Raw genomic sequence first — 20,029 nt, 5'->3', positions numbered from 1 at the left:
ACTTTTTCAAATTGAAATGGTTCGCATTGTGATTGTTAATTGAATTGTTAATTTATTTAATTTTACTGTTTTACCATTTATTTGTGTATTTACATGGGATTATAATACTTTAGTTAATGTTATACTTTAAATTTTTATATTTTTAAAATTTATTTTAGAATATTTATACTTTTGTGTATTATTTATAATTTTATATATTATTTTATTAAAATTCAATTATTTCAGTTCTACCACCATTTAAATTGGTGAACAAGTAATTATAGTGATTTGATAAATTAATTTAATTTTCAAAACGTGGAATGCAAGTATGCAGCAATAAAATATATCAAAATATAAACAATTTCGTTGATAAGGCCACTTTACCTTGAGACTTAAATTAAAACAAAAGTGATGAATGAGTAAAACAACAATGGAAGAAGAAAATAGAACAGAATCAAAGGACATTTGAGACATAATTACATGAGGCAGCGTTTCATTAATGTATTTTGGATACAAATACACAAATATGAATATACAAAGAGATATAGACACAAAAATATATAAATAATATATTTGTAATAATTACGATTTTTCTACAACTAGCACCATTGTTATTATTTTTATCATCACCACTATTACCATTAATTCTTTAACTTCGACCTAAATTTATTGCCATCAACAACCTAATTCAATAATGAATTCAACAATTATTTTTATTTTTTAAAAAAGAAAAGACAAACTAAATTCAACAATCAATTAAACAATTGTATTTTAAAAAAAAAAAAAACCTAAAATAGAGATTGAAAGAGAAGGTGAGGGAGAAGTTGGTGGAGATGGATGTGGCAAAGTGGAGGCGGTACAGATATGTGAGACAATGATGATAGAGTGCAGGCGACTTAGATCTGAAGCAAGGTGGATATCGAGGAGAAAAAAAGACAGATAAATCATAGACAGACATAAAAAAGAAAGCGAGGCAGATGAAGCAGAGGTGGAGGCGAGCAAATCAACGGAGACGGCGATGGTGAGAGAGAGGTGTTTCCAACGAAGACGAAAAGTGAAAGAGAGGTGAAAGAGATGATGGCAAGGTGGACAAAAAGGGAGTCACCCGCAGCAATGACGATGACAGTGAGAGAAGGCAAAGGCGAAGGGGAGAAACAATTGCGGAGGGAGAAAGCAGCGACAGATATGAGGGTGAAAAGGGAGTGGGCAGAGAAAAGGAGGAGAAAGGGGTAAGGGGTTTAGGTTAAGGGTAAAGCTAGAATTTTAAAAAATAATAAGGGATAAAAGTGAAAAAATTCGTGTCTCATCATTTATGTCTTCGTGTCGCAACCTTAAAAAAAATACACTGAAGACATTTTATGTGTCTTTTTGGACTCCTGTGTCTATTAAAATTTAGTATCTCAACAACTAAACGATAGACATATACCACCATATTTATTGTAACACCTTTACTACCAGAACGTCATGCTTTCAGTTACGCCACCCTGATAGCGGGGACATTACAACAACATCTATATATTTAATAATAAAATAGAAGCTTTAAACTCGAAACTGTATTGACTTTTCTTTGAAAAACTGAAAGTACTTTTTCTTTCTTTTTACAAACATAATAATAATGGCGAGGGAAAAAGATACGGCTATAGGGAGTGAGAACCTAACCACGCGGTCTCATCAGAGAAGTTTTAGAATTGTCATAAGAATATATATATAAAAGAAAGTTGTTTTCAATCGCATTGATCATTAATCATCTTATGAACCTTTTCAAAAATCAACAATTAATTATCCAAGATCCAGATTTACATTTTAATTATAAAATTCTTAAAAGTTATTTAAATTGTATGAATAACCAACATATTCTAAGTATAGGTTCATTAAGTCTATACTGAATCAGTTTGATTTTTCATACTTTTCTAAACCTCAAACATAAATCAATCACGGCTTTCGCCCATCACATAATCAATCACATCCTTCGGCCAAGCATAATCAATCAACACTCAAACAACCATAATCCGAACCAACCAGTCACAATTACAAGTAATGAAGTTCAAACACAATCAAGAGCAATTACAGTAAGTATGGCAATTAGCAGTTAAACAAAAATATTCACATAAGCAAACCAAATACAATATGCACACCCAAACAATGTCACATAGCTACATATGATGCATGTTAGTCCTATTGGCCATGAGCTCACGTGTCGGTTATCTTGTCAGAACCTGACACGAGTAAGCAGGGTTAACCACCGTTCTTACCCAAAAGTTCCACAAACAAGCGGGATTCACCATCGTCCTTGCCGAAACACGCAAGCGGGATTAACCACCATCCTTGCCAATAATAGTAAACCATGAGTAAGTCGAATCAACCACAGTCCTTACCGGGAACAAATCTCAAATCAGTACGCAAGCAGAATTTGCCATCGTCTTTGCCAATCTCAGTAAATCACGAGTATGCGGGATTAACCACCGTCTTTATCGAAAACAAATCTCAAATCAGTACGCAAGTAGGATTCACCACCGTCTTTGCTTAGTGATCACATCTCAGTAATATTCACAATCAATCATGGTCAAAATCATAACTCAATTCATAATCATAATCGAAACCATAAGTCTTTATACTCATATTTATCACGATTCAAAGTCATACTTGGCCCATTTACTTTCAATAACAATATATATTTAGTTCACATCATGCCAAGAATCACTTTCATTTCTCATTGAATCTAAAATTCACAGTCGGGATTACATACCAGTTAGAAACTCAATCCATTGGATTTACTCACACTCACTTCAGAGCATAAAAATCAGTTATCAAATATCATATGGAGTTTACAGTGGATTACAAACTTGTCGAGAAGGCTAAACAGTAAAAAATAAAGTTCTTTTCCAAGAAAACAGGGCATGTGCGCACGCACAGATCAAAGCCAATTCCCGTCGGGTGCGTATGCACCACCGTATGCATATGCACAGCTTGCAACTTTTTTCTTGGCATGCGTACGCACCACTCCTGCGTATGCACAGGATTCATCAATGCCCTTGTATAGTGCGCATGCACGCCTCCGCACGTATGCACACCAACAAAAATTCTAGTGTGCTGCAAAATTCCAAAGTTTCAGTTTTAAAACCTAGTTTCCAAACCTTCATAACTTTTGCTATAAAATCATTTTCCGTCCATCCTTCGAACGACATAAACTAGTTAAACCCTAGTTTTATTTAAAAAGAAGTTTTACAAATTTTTGAGGTCCGAAGACCAAGTTATGGCCCATCAAATTTAGTCAGAAAGTACTTTTCACCCAAAATCTTAGCACATTCAAAATAGACCCTTTTCCAAATCATTCTTATGAAAACAAGTTAAATACTCATTTCATCCTTTACAAAAACCCCCACTTTCCTTACATCACACCATTTAACACTTTTTTTCAAATTATTTTCCTTTAAAACCATTATTACTTTTTGTAATATTTTCAGGAACCTCTAAAGCAACTTCGCTTAAAATCATTTCTCTTCTATAAAACTCATTTTCACTTTAACCAAAATCTTTGAACAAACTTCAAAACCATTTCAAGTTTAAATCTCTTTCCAAAGACTCAAGAATCATCTTGTTTGCCAATTACAGTCCTAATTGAAACAACATAATCATTTATTCTTAAATCAATCACTTAATTACTTTAAATTAGGATTTATTAATTAAACTCCACGGCAAAGTCTCTAAACTTTAGGGGGACGACAACCAATCTCATTTACCTTATGATTCAATTTAGTCCAAACTTATAAAAATTTCAGCAACACCTCCCTTAAAACTCGGACTTTATCACTCTCTCTAAACATCGCACTTTCTCTCTCTCTTCCTCCTCGGGTTTGACGTTGACGGTGACGGCGACACCCATCCCCACCGACGCCGTCCTTTTCCTCTCCTCCATCACTTCTTCTCTCTTCATTCTCCCTCTTCTCTCTTTTCCTTTCTTTTTTATTTTCCCTTTCCGTTGTTGGGGGGTGGCTGCTAGAGTTTAGCTAGAGTGAGTGAAGTGTGAGTATGTGTTAGAGTTTTAGGGTTTGTTGTGGGTAAAGAGAGTAATGGTAGGGTAGGTATTTTTTAATAAAATTAGGGTATACAGTAGTAATTGAAAATCAGATTTAACCCAACAATAATTATCTATAAAAATATTATTTAATCATCATCTTACAAATTATTTTTGAATAAATATTCTAATTCAAAAATTAGAGATAATCAAATTAATTTTTTTATTTATAAAATAAAGTTCAAAATCAATATATTCAAATTGAAATATATAAAATTTTCATTATTTTTTAATTATTAAAATTTTAAATTATAAATAAAAAATACCTGATTATTATAAAAATTATATGAGTGATAATTAATTTAAAACTCAAAATCTCGTAACTTAACTTTAATTATCTCTTTATAAGATAATTGTTTAAAAATATAAATCATAAATAAATATCAATAATTTTAATTAATTCATAATTTAATTTGTAAAACACTAAAACTTCGAGGTCCTACATTTATACCTTAATTGACATATATAACAAACAAACACAGCCTGAATTTTTTTGGTCGTGATTGCCCACATCAGGAAGCCAACATATATCATTGATCATTCTTGTTTTTAGTAACGGTTATTGAGGTGTAAAAGTATACCACTATTTCCTATCAAAATCTTAAACCCTAACTCGTGTATATAGGACTTATCTTTCTCCTCTTTATTGGTTATTAAACTGTATGTATATAAGCACTAAATTTATGGTATCAATACGAAAATAATGTCAGAAATAGTGTGTAAATTTTAACGGACTAAATTAATTTAGAAAAAAATATTATAAAAGACCATTAAAAATTTAATTATTAAAAAAAATTATTAATACAAAAATTATTAGAAAAGATTAATTTTTATAATATTTAGAGAGAGACCATTTTTTTTATAAACATAGTTTCTTTGATTTTCTATTATATTTAAATTTTTATTTACACACCTTCATCTATCATAATAATTTGTTGTTAGTGAATTTTCTAATCTCTAATTCACCATTAGTAAATTTTTTTATTTGTGTTCTTTTTTATTTGTTTATCTTCTGCAAAAAATTGCTTCTCTTGACCCTTGTGTGTAATAACAATTATTGGTTTATCATATACGCTTGTTCAATATCTTTTTAATTTTGAATTAAAATTGTATAATTCAAAACTAAAATTATTAAAACAAAACAAGAATCTTAAAAAAAAAACACCTTCTATAAAATTTTTAATTGATATAATTTTATTATAAATCAAAGATATAATAAATAATTGTGCATTAGCTAAAGTTAAACGACTCTAATATTTCTATACTACTATTCTTTATGCTTCTATACGTACAAGTAGATGATGTTAGTACACCAAGTTCATTTGGATGAAGTTGATGCTGAAGTTGAGCAAGACTTAGTTCAGATTTTTTATGTTCAATATCATTCTTTTTGGCCTGGCATCACCTCACTCAGGCTTAACTACCTGAAAAGCTTCAGAGTTCACTACAAATGGTATGGCATTGGCATATCTTGACAATGTATACAAATATGTATAATTTGAAAAGAAAATTAAATATAACATTATTAATAAAATATTTGCAGCAATCAAAGTTTAGAGTTCCACTAGAATTTTCACAAACAACCAAACATTCTAACTTTTTGAAAATAACCAAATATCCTAAATCACACAATTGGCTAATGTTTAGAAGGTTGTGTTTCAAACCCTCAACTAAGAATATATCTTTAATGAAAGTGGAGAAACTCGATCTTACCAACCTTACCTATGGCCACAATCTTTTCTTTTCTATTGTCACTGAAAGTCACAAAATCTCCATCGTATTTGTTAAGCTTGATAAAGAATGTGAACTTTTCAGTCATGTGCTTAGAGCATCCATTATCCAAGTACCACATGTCATTCTTCTTCTTGGATACTAGGCAAAATTGCACAATACTTTAAGTGATCTTAGGTATCCAAATCATTTTAGATCCTTTAATGTTAAACCTTTTTGGTTGTCCAAGTGCATTGTACTTGCCAATCACTTTGTAAACTTTTTCACCAATTTTTCTTTCAAAAATAATACATTGAATAGGTAAATGACCAATCCAATTGCATTTTTGACAAAAGTTTTTTCTTGCTGATTTTTCAATGTGATTAGAATTTTAAAAGCCTAAGTTTTTGGATGTTGAGGCTTCATCTTCAAAGCATGATTTTTCAAAAATAAATTCATATTTTTTTTGATATCCCAACCCAGTCTTCACAAATAAAGGTCTTTGACTAGCTAATAATTTGTTCAAATTTTCAGAACTTTGGACAAATTTAGCTATGTCTTGACTTAATCCCTTAATCACATTTTGTAATCTTTCATTTTCTTCAATGCAATTTAAATAGGTAACAACAAAATGATTTCCATCAAGACTTTGAATTTCAGATCTAAGCCGTTTGTTTTCCTCAACAAGATCAATAGAATTTTCAGCTTCTTTCGGCTTCTTTTAATTTTTCTCTAAGGTAAGCATTTTCAGCCTTTAAGATGTCATTTTTAGATTCAAGTTCATGATATTGATTCAAAAAAAATTCTAATGTTCTCAATGAGGTCATCAATCATAAGATGAAGTTCTTCATTAGAGGGTTCAAGAAAGATTACCTCATTTTGGTGACTGTGGTTGGCCATTAAGCATGCTTGAGAATTGTTGTCAGACTCTTCATTCTTTTCACTGTCATTCTTCAGATCTTTCCAAGTCATAAGTCCCTTCTTCTTGTCCTTTTGAAACTTGTCTTCTCTCTTCAGTTTGGGGCAGTCATATTTGTAATGTCCAGCTTCTTTGCAGTTGTGGTAAATGACTTTGCTGATGTCCTTCTTTGGATCCTTTGAACTGCCTCCTTTGCTTCTTCCTTTTAGTCTCATCATCTTTCTAATTTTTCTAGCAAAAAACACAATCTTGTCATCTGATAACAGTCACTAGATTCATCATCCAATGATTCAATACAAGATTTAAGAATCACTCCTTTTTTTGTATCATTTTTTATGTGAGTGATTTTATATGCTAGTAACTTTCCTCTCAACTCATCATAGGTCATTTGATTCAGGTTACTACCTTCAAAGATGACAGTAGTCTTAGTTTTTCACTCTTTAGTTAAGCTTCTCAAGATTTTCCTCACCAGCACTTGTTTGGAATGAATAATTCACATAGCATCCAAGCAATTAATGATGATAGAGAACCTCTCAAACATATCATCAATCAATTCTCCTTTCTTCATAGAAAATATCTTATATTCTTTGCTCAGCAAATCAATCCTTATTTCTTTTACTTGTGTGGTGTCTTCATGTGTAACTTGGAGTTTATCCTAGATTTTTTTACTGTTTTGCATCTTGAAACTTTTTGGTATTCCTCGAAGCTGATTGCACAATTTAGTATGTTGACTGTCTTGGCATTGAGTTCCACCTTGTTCTTGTCATCTTCATTCCACTATGCTTCGGCTTTGGGAGTAACAACACCATCAGAGCCAGTTTTGGTAGGAATTTAAAGACCATTCATGATTATCTTCCAGAGGTTGTAATCCACCGATTGAACAAAGATCTTCATTCTTTCTTTCTAATAGTTGTAGTTTTTTCCGTTGAAGAATTGAGGTCAGTTGTTTGATTATACTTCAGTCAGTGTATATGCCATTGAGTTAGATCCCATGTTGCTTGCCATCCAGATCTTTTCTCCAAGCTATGAAGCTTGATCTCTTTGAGACCAGTCTCTAATACCAATTGATAGATATCAGTGGCTAAGAGAAGGAAGGGTCGAATTTTGGCCTCTTTTGATTTTTATTTTCGAACCAGGATTCTGTTAAGATATTTTGAGTAAGAAACAGGAGACCTTTTGTTTTTGTCTCTTGACACGGTAGGAGCCAAAACAGTGTTATGAGCAAGTTGTATCACAGTGAAGTATAGCTAGTAGTAGAATCAGAAGATAATTTTATTTTGTCTCCTAAAGTTCAAAACCAGAAACAGAAAAGAGAATAAGAAGAACACGGCCATATATCCTGGTTCGACTACTCAGTATAATACATCCTACATCCAGTCTCCATCACAACAATGATGGAATTTTACTATCTTTCAACAAGATTACATTCACCAATTCTCCCTAGGATTCTAACTAATCCTATCTGGGACAAATCCAGTTTCTAATCCAAACCAGACTTGACTAAGAACTTACCCTAGCTTTCAACAGCAAAATGCTAACCCAACTTGTAAGGAAATCTCCTCAAGATCATGACAACAAAACAAAAAAACTTCCAAAGAATTTCTAAAGTAAACATAGGCTTTTCTCCAAGTCTAACTCTCTTGCCTTTTTTCACTCAATAGCTTTTTCAACAATCCTCACAGTATTACCTTTTTTATTGATAATAAAGAAAGACTAGACTGAGAAAACAAGATATTCAATGAGAACCATTAAGGAGAAGAATGACTAGCTTAGTAAGCTATGAAATCCAAATATTGTGCTCTCACTCCTTGCTCCAATCCTTGGCCGTTTATCCCTTTAATAGAGGAATGAAGCTTCCTAGACTTGAAACTTGCTTCAGTACTTATTTGACTTCTTATCCCAAAATCAGAAGCAGCAGCAGCGTGACAAAGAAGAGATAGGGTATAAGTAGTGACTTAACCATACTTGCAACCATACCTTCTATCTTCTCTTTCAACCTTTTTCATCTTATTTGTTGAATCTGAACCCTTCATTCTTGCTTTCTCTTCAAGTCAGATGCTTGAACGTTGATTCACAACAGAGCTCCATGATCTTTACTTTCTTCATTTTTTCAGATCGGTGCTTGCAATGTAGAGGATTTCTTCAGCAACCTTCAACGAAACACAAATGTGAAAACTTCTTTTTGTGATTTGTCCTTCTGATTTAATTTTGCATTTTTTCTCTAGCCTCTTTGACTTCCTTTTCTTTGCTTGAATTTGGAAACTTGTTTTTTGTTATTCAATTTTGTCCTAACTCAGAGCTTCCTTTTTCTTTGTTTTACTTCAGAGAGTTCACGTGGGTGATGTGAAAGAAAAGAGAAGAGAGAGAAGAGAGAGTTTGGTTCGGTAGTGTGGTGTGGTTTAAATGAAATGAAAACTAAATCACTTAGTTAGAAACTAAGTTGAAAGATTGGATTTGGATATGGACCACTAATTTTGGGCTTAGGTTTGATCTTGGGCCAATTTGTTTCCTTTCCTTCTTTCTTATAGTTCAGCCATTCAATCTTTGGATCAAGAGTAATGGTATGAATACTTTATTTAAGTTGAACCTCTCTTGGACTTGTGTTCATACTTCTTGGGTCTAGTGTGATTAAATTATTTTCTGCACACTAATAAAAACAAATCACACATACAGTTTGACTTTTATTCCAATACAGGTTAGTCATCATCTTAAAATATTTTGCTTCTTCAAACTCAACATAAAGTTACAATCCACTATACATATTAAACAAAGTACAAAATTATACAAACTTCATGAGTAAGATATTGTTTTTCAATTTGGGTAAGAGATAATCGATACAAAGAAAAGTAAAATACAGAATATGAGATTGAAAATTTTAAATTCTTCTAACATAACACATGATATAAGGGATCTTTTGGAACACTAGCTAAATTCTGTTTTGGTTTTGAGTCAAGTACCAGTTTCAATTTGTAACCAAAGCAAACGGATAATATACTCAACGAAACAAATTATTTATTTTTTACGATAACAAAATAAATTAATATAGAACATATATAGATTTTTGGTGATACTTCTTTCTGTTCATCATAGACAAATAAGTAAACTGAAGTATCTTCACTCAATTCAAACAAATGATAAAACACATAATCCATCAAATTCTATAACATAAAAAAAAGTTAGTAATTTTAGCAAATTTTGCATGGTGCACCTAAAAAAAGTAGATTTATGAAGAATTTAGAGACAGAGAGGAATTCATTGGAAGAGCTCCAATAGTAAGGGTGAGCATGGGTAGCGAGTACCTAATTACCTGTCTGAACCCGAACCAAACCAATTAAATTGGTTCTAGAACCGACGGGTAATCGGGTCCAACCCGAACCAAACTAATGATCTTTGTTAGTGATTGGTTTGGGTATCAGTTCTGGGGTGTGGAATCCGAACCAACCCGTGAACCTGATCATATATTAATTAAATAAAAGAATATATATATATGACTTTTTAGTGGCTTTTAGTGAAATTATTCACTATTAATATGTTTGGATTTTAATGAGTTTATTTTTTAATGTATTTGGTATTTAACATGTTTAGATTATTTATATTAATGTTACATGTTTATTGTACTTGATGAATTTTTAAGATAAAAATTTGATTTTTTTATGAATTTCAAAGTCATTGGATACCCAATTATCCGAACCGAACCAATCCGTTCTTAATCGGTTTGGTTTAGTTCGGATACATACACAAAAATGCAAATCCGAACCAAACCGAATCAATTATATTTTGATCGATTTGGTTATAATTTCACCTTAAATCCGAACCAAACCGACCCGTGCTCACCTCTATCCAATAGTGACAAAAGCATTTGTACACAAGAAAATGAAACAAACAAAAACAAAAAATATACAAAAAAAGATAAAAAAAGACAAAAAAAAGAATAATATGATAATTTTATCATTTTAAATCTTATTTATTAATTTTTTAATATAATATCCAACTTTTTAATTTAAATAATATTATTTAATGAATTTAAATATCTTCTTTTATGAAAAGTTATTTATTTTTTAATTTCTTTCTCTTTTAAATGCTGAATTAAGGATGTTGCACTGATTTGTGAATTAGAGTCTTTTATGAATTATGATCCTTGGCACTAATTTTTTTCATTAATTTATTATCAATTTTACGGAACCAATCAACAAATTGACACCTATGTCATATCTAAAGTTTTAAGGACCAAATAATCTACTTAATATACTAAAACTGGGTTTTCCTCCAACTACTAAAGATGATGTGTCGATCTCTCATGCCTCTGTTTTCCCTCCAAAATGAACAAATTTTTTTTCTATTCTAAATTATTTTATTGTAATTATATTATAATTAATACTAAATGAATAATATATAATTATACTGATTTAGCAACATATCTTCATTATAATTATATCAAATCAATATTTAATGCACTATTAAACTACTTATCAATTATCAATTCAAAATACTTTTAATAATTTTAATGATAATAATAATATCAATAATAGTCATAATAATAATAAAAAATCTTTGTTACCCGATTCATGTATATCAAATATTTTTTCTAAATTATTTTATAAAAAATATCTTTAATATAATTATATTGTAATTAATATTTAATAAATAATATATAATTATACTAATTTAGAAACATATCTTCATTATAACCGTATCAAATCAAAATTTAATGCATTATTAAAAAATTACCTTAATATTAGGTAATTTACATATTTATTTTTATTTTACTAAAGTCTATATATAGTGTTTTCCTGTGGTACATGAATCTAAATTTGAGAGTCAATTCATAATTTTATATTTAGTATTTTTTTTACTACTTCATAGAATAAGAATGTATTCTTCATTTTTTATTGAAGTTGATCTTTTAAGGTACAATTTATAATTTTTTATAATATTTTTCATATACTTATTCTATTATATTATTCTTTTGATAATTTTTTATTTGTTGTTACTCTAAGTTATTCTTATCGTCTAATGTTCCAATTCGATTGTCTTTTACCACAATCATTTACAATGCATCACATTCATGAAATACCTCATCGAGTTGTCTTCACTGATTCGGGCTCCAACTACATGGATGTAAGCATTCAAAGAAGATGCAATAGTCTCTACTTTAGCGAAGGATGGTTGGATCTACTCACCTATTATGACCAACCCAATGGAATGAGGTTAAAGTTAGATTTCTTAGGAGGAGCTCGATTTTTTATTGAGGAATTGCATCCACGGAACTTTATAGGGCAAGTTCAAGTTCCATCCCCTCCATGCTTTTTACGTCTGCCCGAAAATCTTCGAAGTGGAGCACATAATGAAATTGAATTCCCTCAGTTTCAGTTCAGTTTTACTAAATTCGTGACAAATTCAGATATGCAATTTCAACGATTGGTAATATATTTAAATTTTATTAGTTTAAGTTGTTCATTATTAGAATAATTTTTTAACATATTTTGATTTTTTTCAGAAATTACCAGCTTTCTTTTGCATGCATGCAATGCCATTGAGGGGAATAAGAGTTAGTTTGGTTTCTCGGTGTGACAATTCTATATCTTGCCGCATTGCATGGATAGCGGATGATGAAGCTTATCTAACAAGAGGATGGTCTAATTTTGCACAAATTCTAAATATTGAAACTTACGATGTTATTTCAGTTGGTTGTCGTTACAATAATGATTCTATACTATATGTAACTAACGACTAGAATAGGTTCAATATTGTTTAGGTAATTTGGTTTTACTATTAGTATTTGATTAAATTATAATTATAGAATTTTAAATTATTGCCTCAATTTATATATTACAATTATTTTTTGTGGATTTGCTATTTTTAAATAATTTAATAAAATAAAGTAGTGTCAGATATTATTAAGTTTGTTTTTATCCTTTATTTCTTTATTTGTATTTTCATTATATTTGACAAAAAATGAACCTACACATATATTAAATCGTTGACCTAAAGACAATTTATTTACTAATAAAAACAGATTTTATTTATAATTGGAATAAAATTTATTTGCCAATAATCGGTGGATAAAATTAAAATTACACCCGTGTCATATAATTATAATTGATTAATTGGTATAAAATGAAATTATACCCGTACTATGAGTAATAATTTAAATAATTATATCTTAACAAAATATAATTTGAAATAATTTATAAACAATTATCTTAACAAAAATAATTATTTAATAATTGATTTAAAAATCAATGCAAAAAATAATTATTAATAATAGTATTATTAACTAGGTAAATAATATAATTTCAAATTATTACTTGAAATATAAATAATATATGAAAATCTATTGAGTAAATTAATGATTTTGTACCTTAATAATTTGACAATTATTACTCAATTAACCAGTTAATTGAATTAGTAATAACAATTTCTAATTTCAAATTTTGTATATTAAGCAGTTATTAAAAACTGGGTAATAACGATTTACACGGGAAAATTATTGATAAATTCAATTAACCATATAGAAGATAATATACTAACAGTTTTAGTATATTATTTATGGCAAGCGAAATTATTTCCTCAGATTTTCTATTAAAATTGAAATTAGTAGTAGTTTAAAAAAAGGTTTATTAATAAAATTACTAATAGTCACATTTTTATACACAGGATATATATTTTTTATATATTATTTAAAAAAATATAATAAAACATGAATAATGAATGAGTATGTTATTTCTTCGACTAACTAATTAATGTAAAATCGAGTACCTTTTTTATTCGATTGAGGTCATATTCTATTTGGTGAAAGTTTCAATCACCTTAATTAAATCCTGTGTTTGTGCCTTAACTTATACAGATAGTAATATGTTATATATTATTTGGTATATCTAAGTAGTTATTTCCCATAGCGGAGATGTAAAAAATCATATTAAAGTTTATTGCCAAATAATTAGTGGATGAATAATAGTAGATTTATTATTTTAGAAAAGTATTTTCATTATAATTATATCAAATTAATATTTAATTATGATAAAATATGTTAATTATAATTATATCATAGAATTATAATAATTACGATATTTATGTTATATATTTTAATCATTTATGTACGTAAATAATTAGAAATCAAAATATAACTTATAATTATCCGTGTCATGCAAGATTAAATAAGATATATAATAACATAGATGATTTGTTACTTATACTGATTAAATACAATAAATACATATTAATTTAGTTAAAAAAATCACTGTCTCCTATGTTTTTCTATTTATTTTTTTAATTCATTAAATTCAATCAATTATAATAAATTAATTATATCAACTAATTAATTCAATCAATTATTTTTTAATTTATTTTTTAAATTCAATAAATCAAATAAATTAATTATACTAATTATTTGTATTGACTAATTGATTTGATTAATTCTTAAAAATATTTTTATTTAATTTATTTTATTTATTTAAATATAACTAATTAATTATTTAATTTTATTAGGATAAATATCAAATTCTATTTCTAATATAAAAATACAAAATTTTATTCATTCCATTTTTATTTTACCACTATAAAAGACCATATATGCTAGAAGAAAATATCATTCTAATTACTCTTTCATTGGGTAGCTTTTACAACAATTCTTTTTCTTCCTATGAGGCGCCATCACAAGAAGGCAACTATCATGAACACAAATCGGCACACACTCTTCAACTCCCGTGCTCATCATTTAGAGCAATATATGATATGTTATCCATTAAGCATTTATAGACCATAATGTTATCATGTTTGCATAAATAAATAAAAAATTCATAATTAAGCTTAAGTTATTTATCTATTTGTGTGATATATTGTAGTGTGAAATTACTTTTAATTTGTGTTGTGTAATGATATTATGGTTTAATTTAACCTTTTATTTTAGAATTGTGTTATGATTTTATCTCATCCTTTTTCTTAGATATTAAGTTGATGTATTTTTATTTATTATTATTGAAGCAGATGTGATATAAAATTTGTAAAAAGAAAAAAAAAACTTACATTCAATTTATTTTATTGTAATCTTCTATTTTTCTATTTTTTTATTCTTTTATTCATTTTATTTTCTTTTTAAATATCATATAATTTATTATAATTTATACCAATTAATTAATTATAATTCATTATATCAGTTAGTTTAATTCATTAATTTATAATATACATGATAAAATAGATCATTTGTTACTTATACGCTTATTTTCCTAGAATCTAAATCTGAATAATTATATTTTCAGTTTTTGTTATGAACAAAATATTATTAATGATGAATAATAATTAACCACTCATACTTTTAATCAAAGTGTTTGGATGATTTTTATATTTATTAATATTAATTATTGATTATATTTTCATTTTTAATAATATCATAATTTTATATTTTTTAATTATTCTAAATGAAGATTTTATCAAATACTAATTAAAGCTATTCTTCCATTGCTTTTACTAATATATTTTCTAACTATTATATAAAATTAAAATCGTGTTAATGAATTTAATATTAAAGTTAATTTGGCTTTTTATTATTTAGAGTGTTTTTCAATCAATAATTTTATACTCTTTATTTTTTTTAGTTTCATTTTGAATTTTAATTTAGTACTCAAAGGTAGTGAAATTCTATTGATACTGAAATAAAGTTACAAAAGGGTCCATATGGTAGAATAAGTAAAATAATGTGATACCCACATTGCATCATTCAAATGAAACAACTTAGGATCTAAAATGTTTATCTTTCTCTTTCTCGCCGTCTATTATATTATCTATCCTATCATATAAAAATCGAATTTTTACCTCTAATGATAGAATCAACGTAGCTGTATTATTTTGTTTAACTCATTAAAGTCAATTCATTATGATGAATTAATTATATCAACTAATTGATTTGAATAGATATTTAAGTATCACACAATTTAAAATTATGTATATTAATTATTTGATTTAATTTTTATGATATATAAATTTAAGGAATAAATTAAAATAAGATAATTTATTACTTATTTAAATTGAATACAACAAATATAAATTAATTTAGTTAAAAATTTACTATTTTCTAATCTTCTATACATAAAAATGACAAAATAAAATTATAAAAATAATCTTTTTATCACTTTTGCTATTTTAATTTTATTTTCTTTGTTTTTTATGTATAATTTTATTTTATATTAACTTTGTTTATTTAATAATAAAATATACTCATATTAATTCTATCATATAATAATATATTTTTCTCCTATATTAATAAAAAAATTTCAATAGTTATCAACTACATCTAATAGAATGACTGAGAAGTGAGAACTACGAGAAGTTAAACTCAGGTTCAAAATGCTGAAACAAAAAAAAAAGAAAACAGTGGATATATGATTAGAGAAAAATGTATAATAATGACAAAATATACTAAAACTAGGTTTTTTCTCCAACTAAAAACTAATCTATTTCCTTAATACACTAAAAGTCTAAACCTAATTTTTTCTCTAACTAATGAAAATGAGGAGTTAATTTTTATAAATTCATTTTTTTCTAAAATAAAAGTACTATTTTTTCTTTTAAAGTTATTTTAGAAAAATATTTTTATTATAATTATATTACAATTAACATTTAATGAATAATGTTAATTTAGGAAACTATTTTTATTATAATTATATAAAATCAATATTTAATATATTATCAACTAATAAAAGTGAGGTGTCAATTCCTCATGAATTCATTTTCCTTCCAAAATGAAAGTACTATTCTCTCTTCTAAATTTATTTTAGAAAAATATCTTTATTATAATTATATTATAATATTACAATTAGCATTTAACGAATAATGCATAATTATAATAATTTAGAAAAATAAAATAAAGTCCAGTAATTTATCTTCCGACTGCACACGTGTATAGAATAACTTTTAAGAAGGAGTCATGTATAGTAAATACGGTCGATGATTGTAAAACTGTATATTAACATTGATATAATATTATTTTAGGTATATGTTTTGCAGGCATCAAAGAAAAGTGTTGAGTTGTTTTTTAATAGATTTAAATTATTCATTGTTTATTAGAGAATTTTGTGCATTAGAAATCTCTAATAATTTATTATTTATTTTAAGCTAATTTTGATATATTCTTATTTGACAGTAAAATAACATATAAAAATTTGTTGGTGGGTCTAAATATTATTAAGTTATTTATGGTCATATTAAGTATATATGTTTGATTTATTGAAGAAAGTATATTACTAAAACCAATTAATAACTATTTAGAGTTAATATATTTAACACTAGCTTAAGAAAAAACAAATAATACATAACATGTTATATTTTTATTAATTAAATTATTATAATTTAAATTAATCTTAATAAAATAATTTAAAATTATAATTTTAATCTTATCACGTGTATTGTTTATTACAAAACTTTCTGCATTAAGATTTTCTATTAATTTGTTCTTCATTTTGAGCTGATTTTGATATTTTCTTACTTCACAGTAAATCAACATATAAAACTTTGTTGGTAGATTTAAGTATTACTAGATTATTTATGGTCATATTGAGTATATATGCCTGATTTATTGAAAAAAATAGATTAAATAACTATTTTATAGTTAATACAATTAACACTATATTAAGAAAAGAAAAACAACGCATACAAGTTATTTTTTTATTAATTAAATTATTATAATTAAAATGAAATTTAACATAACTTAAAATTATAATTTCAATCTTATCACGTGCATGGCACGGGTGATTAAACTTGTATATATATATAATGAAAAAGTAAGAAAAAGTAAGAATGATTAGACTATGATTTATTAGCTGATCAAAGGGATTAACTCAGATTAATTACAGAAAAAGTAATAATGATTAGACTATGATTTATTTAGGTGCATTGCACTACTTAACTGGAAACAATCAGATCAGATTGGAAGACATGATTCTTAAAAGCAAAAAATAAATAGACACAGAAACACCGTGTACCTTGAGCTGTTGGTGTCTTTTCAAATTTCAATTGGACTACAAACCATAAAGCAGCAGAGGCAGAACAATTATTTGGGCCTCCCGTTAATCATACATATAATAATTTAGAGTCAACATTCATTTGGTCTCTATCCATTTACTAGTGGAACGATCTTTCACGAAAGGAAAAAAAATGGTACATCCTATTTCTAATATTTCATCACAGATAACGAGATGAGTGAAGAAAATAGACTTGGTAAATGGCAAAGAAGGTGATATTCCGGTTGTATTAGTTTTATCTTTTTTTTTTTGGGGTTGGGGTTGGTTTGGGTTTGGTGTTTTCTTTTAGTGGTGGTACAAGGGATTCATTTACATATAATATACAATTTAGAGGTGGAAAGCACAATTATGTGAATTATCCCATTAATGTTATTTAGAAAAACATCCGAAATGGAAGGAAGATAGAGATAGAGGAAGCAAGGAAAGGCAGAGAGCAGCAGCAATGGCTTACATCTCTGCTTCAACAAGAACCATCCTCTTCTTATCTCACTCAACCACCAAACTCTCCCTTTTCCCTTTCAAATTACCCTTCCCTCACTCTCCATTTCACCAGAACCAAATACACTCTCCAACACCAACCTCAAACTCTGCTTCGCCCTGAGCGCCGCTAATTCCCCGCCTTTGAAGGTCTACTGCGGCTTCAACCCCACTGCAGAGAGCCTCCACCTCGGCATCATCGTCCTCTCCTGGTTCCGCCGCTGCAGCCACCAACCCGTTGCCCTCATCGGCGGCGCCACTGGAGCGGCCGGAGCTCGACGTTGCCACACTCGAGAGGAACACGGTAGGTATATCCCAAACTATCAAACAAATTCTAGGTCGCTCTCTGAATTCGAACTTGGAAGGTTTTAATGTTGTGATCTTGAATGATTATGACTGGTGGAAAGAGTTTAGTTTGTTAGAATTTTTGAAGAATGTTGGTAAGTATGCCAGGGTTGGGTCTGTGATAGCTAAGGAGAGTGTTAGGAAGAGATTGGAATCTGAACAAGGAATGAGTTATACTGAACTCACCTACCAGTTGTTGCAGGGATATGATTTCTTGTACTTGTTTCAGCATGAGGGTGTGAATGTTCAGATTTGGGGGGAGTGATCAGTGGGGGAATATAACTGCCGGGACTGAGTTGATTCGAAAGATCTTGCAGGTCGAGGGCGCTTACGGACTTACATTCCCTCTTTTGTTGAAGAGTGATGGTACTAAGTTTGGAAAATCGGAGGATGGCGCCATTTGGCTTTCACCTGCGATGTTGTCACCTTACAAATTGTATCAGTATTTTTTCACGGTTCCAGATGCAGATGTTATTAGGTTTTTGAAGATTCTCACGTTTTTGGATATTGAGGAGATAGCCGCATTGGAAGGGGAGATGAAGAAACCGGGTTATGTGCCTAATACTACTCAGCGCAGACTTGCTGAGGAAGTTACAAGGTTTGTTCACGGAGAGGAGGGTTTGACTGAGGCACTTAAGGCTACAGAAGCATTGCGGCCGGGATCTGAGACAAAGTTGGACTGGAAAACTATCGAGGGAATAGCTGAGGGTGTACCATCTTGTTCTTTGGCTTATGACAGTGTTTTGAACTTGTCATTGGTAGATCTTTCGGTCTCTTCTAGTTTGTTTGAGAGCAAATCTGCCGCGCGCCGTTTGTTGAAGCAAGGGGGTCTTTACTTGAACAATAACAGAGTGGATAGTGAAAATAAGAGGATCAGGAAGCAGATATAGTGGATGGGAAAGTTCTCCTTTTATCTGCTGGCAAAAAGAATAAGGTGCTCGTCAGAATAGCATGACAGGGAATTCTTTGATAGCTGAATATTCTTTGATGACTAATTTATAATTGCAGTTTTGTTGTCTTCTTATGATACCTTAGATTTTTGCTGCTAAAGAGTAAGTATCTTTATCGGTTTTGGCATGTGATGGATTTTCTAATATGGTTTTCTAGCATGCTGTTTTAATTTTTCTTCTATTAGTGGTAAAATGTAAAAGCAAATAAGCAATGCAGATGTGCATTCATTTTTTGGGGTTTCTAACATTGCAGTTGTAAACTTTTGAGTATAGTGCCTCTTGATTTTAGAATGCAACAACAGCTGCGGCGGTTAAGCACTTCAGCCTTTTCTTGGCTAGAGAATATTGAAGTAAATACATTGAGTAGTTATTTTTTAGTATTTTCCTATAGTATTCAGCATAAGTTAATGAACTCAGAAGATACTTGCAGTTTTGAACGTTACTCCTCTGTTGGCATATTTCAAGTCTTGCCACATAATTGGCAGTGTTTATCGTAGTTAAATAGTGGTTGAACAAATTGGAGCTTTGTTCGCCTTCCATTTGCTCGACCTATTGATGT

At 28.8% G+C, this 20,029-nt stretch overlaps 1 pseudogene; it reads left to right on the top strand.

The window, feature by feature from the left end:
* Positions 1-1,092: 1,092 nt before the first annotated feature.
* On the top strand, positions 1,093-19,597 carry LOC107458125 (tyrosine--tRNA ligase, chloroplastic/mitochondrial-like; annotated as a pseudogene).
* The last annotated feature ends 432 nt before the right edge of the window (positions 19,598-20,029 follow it).

The sequence above is a fragment of the Arachis duranensis genome, chromosome 7, assembly GCF_000817695.3.
Source record: "Arachis duranensis cultivar V14167 chromosome 7, aradu.V14167.gnm2.J7QH, whole genome shotgun sequence".
In the NCBI taxonomy this organism is placed as follows: domain Eukaryota; kingdom Viridiplantae; phylum Streptophyta; class Magnoliopsida; order Fabales; family Fabaceae; genus Arachis; species Arachis duranensis.
This window is presented reverse-complemented; position numbering and strand designations above follow the sequence as displayed.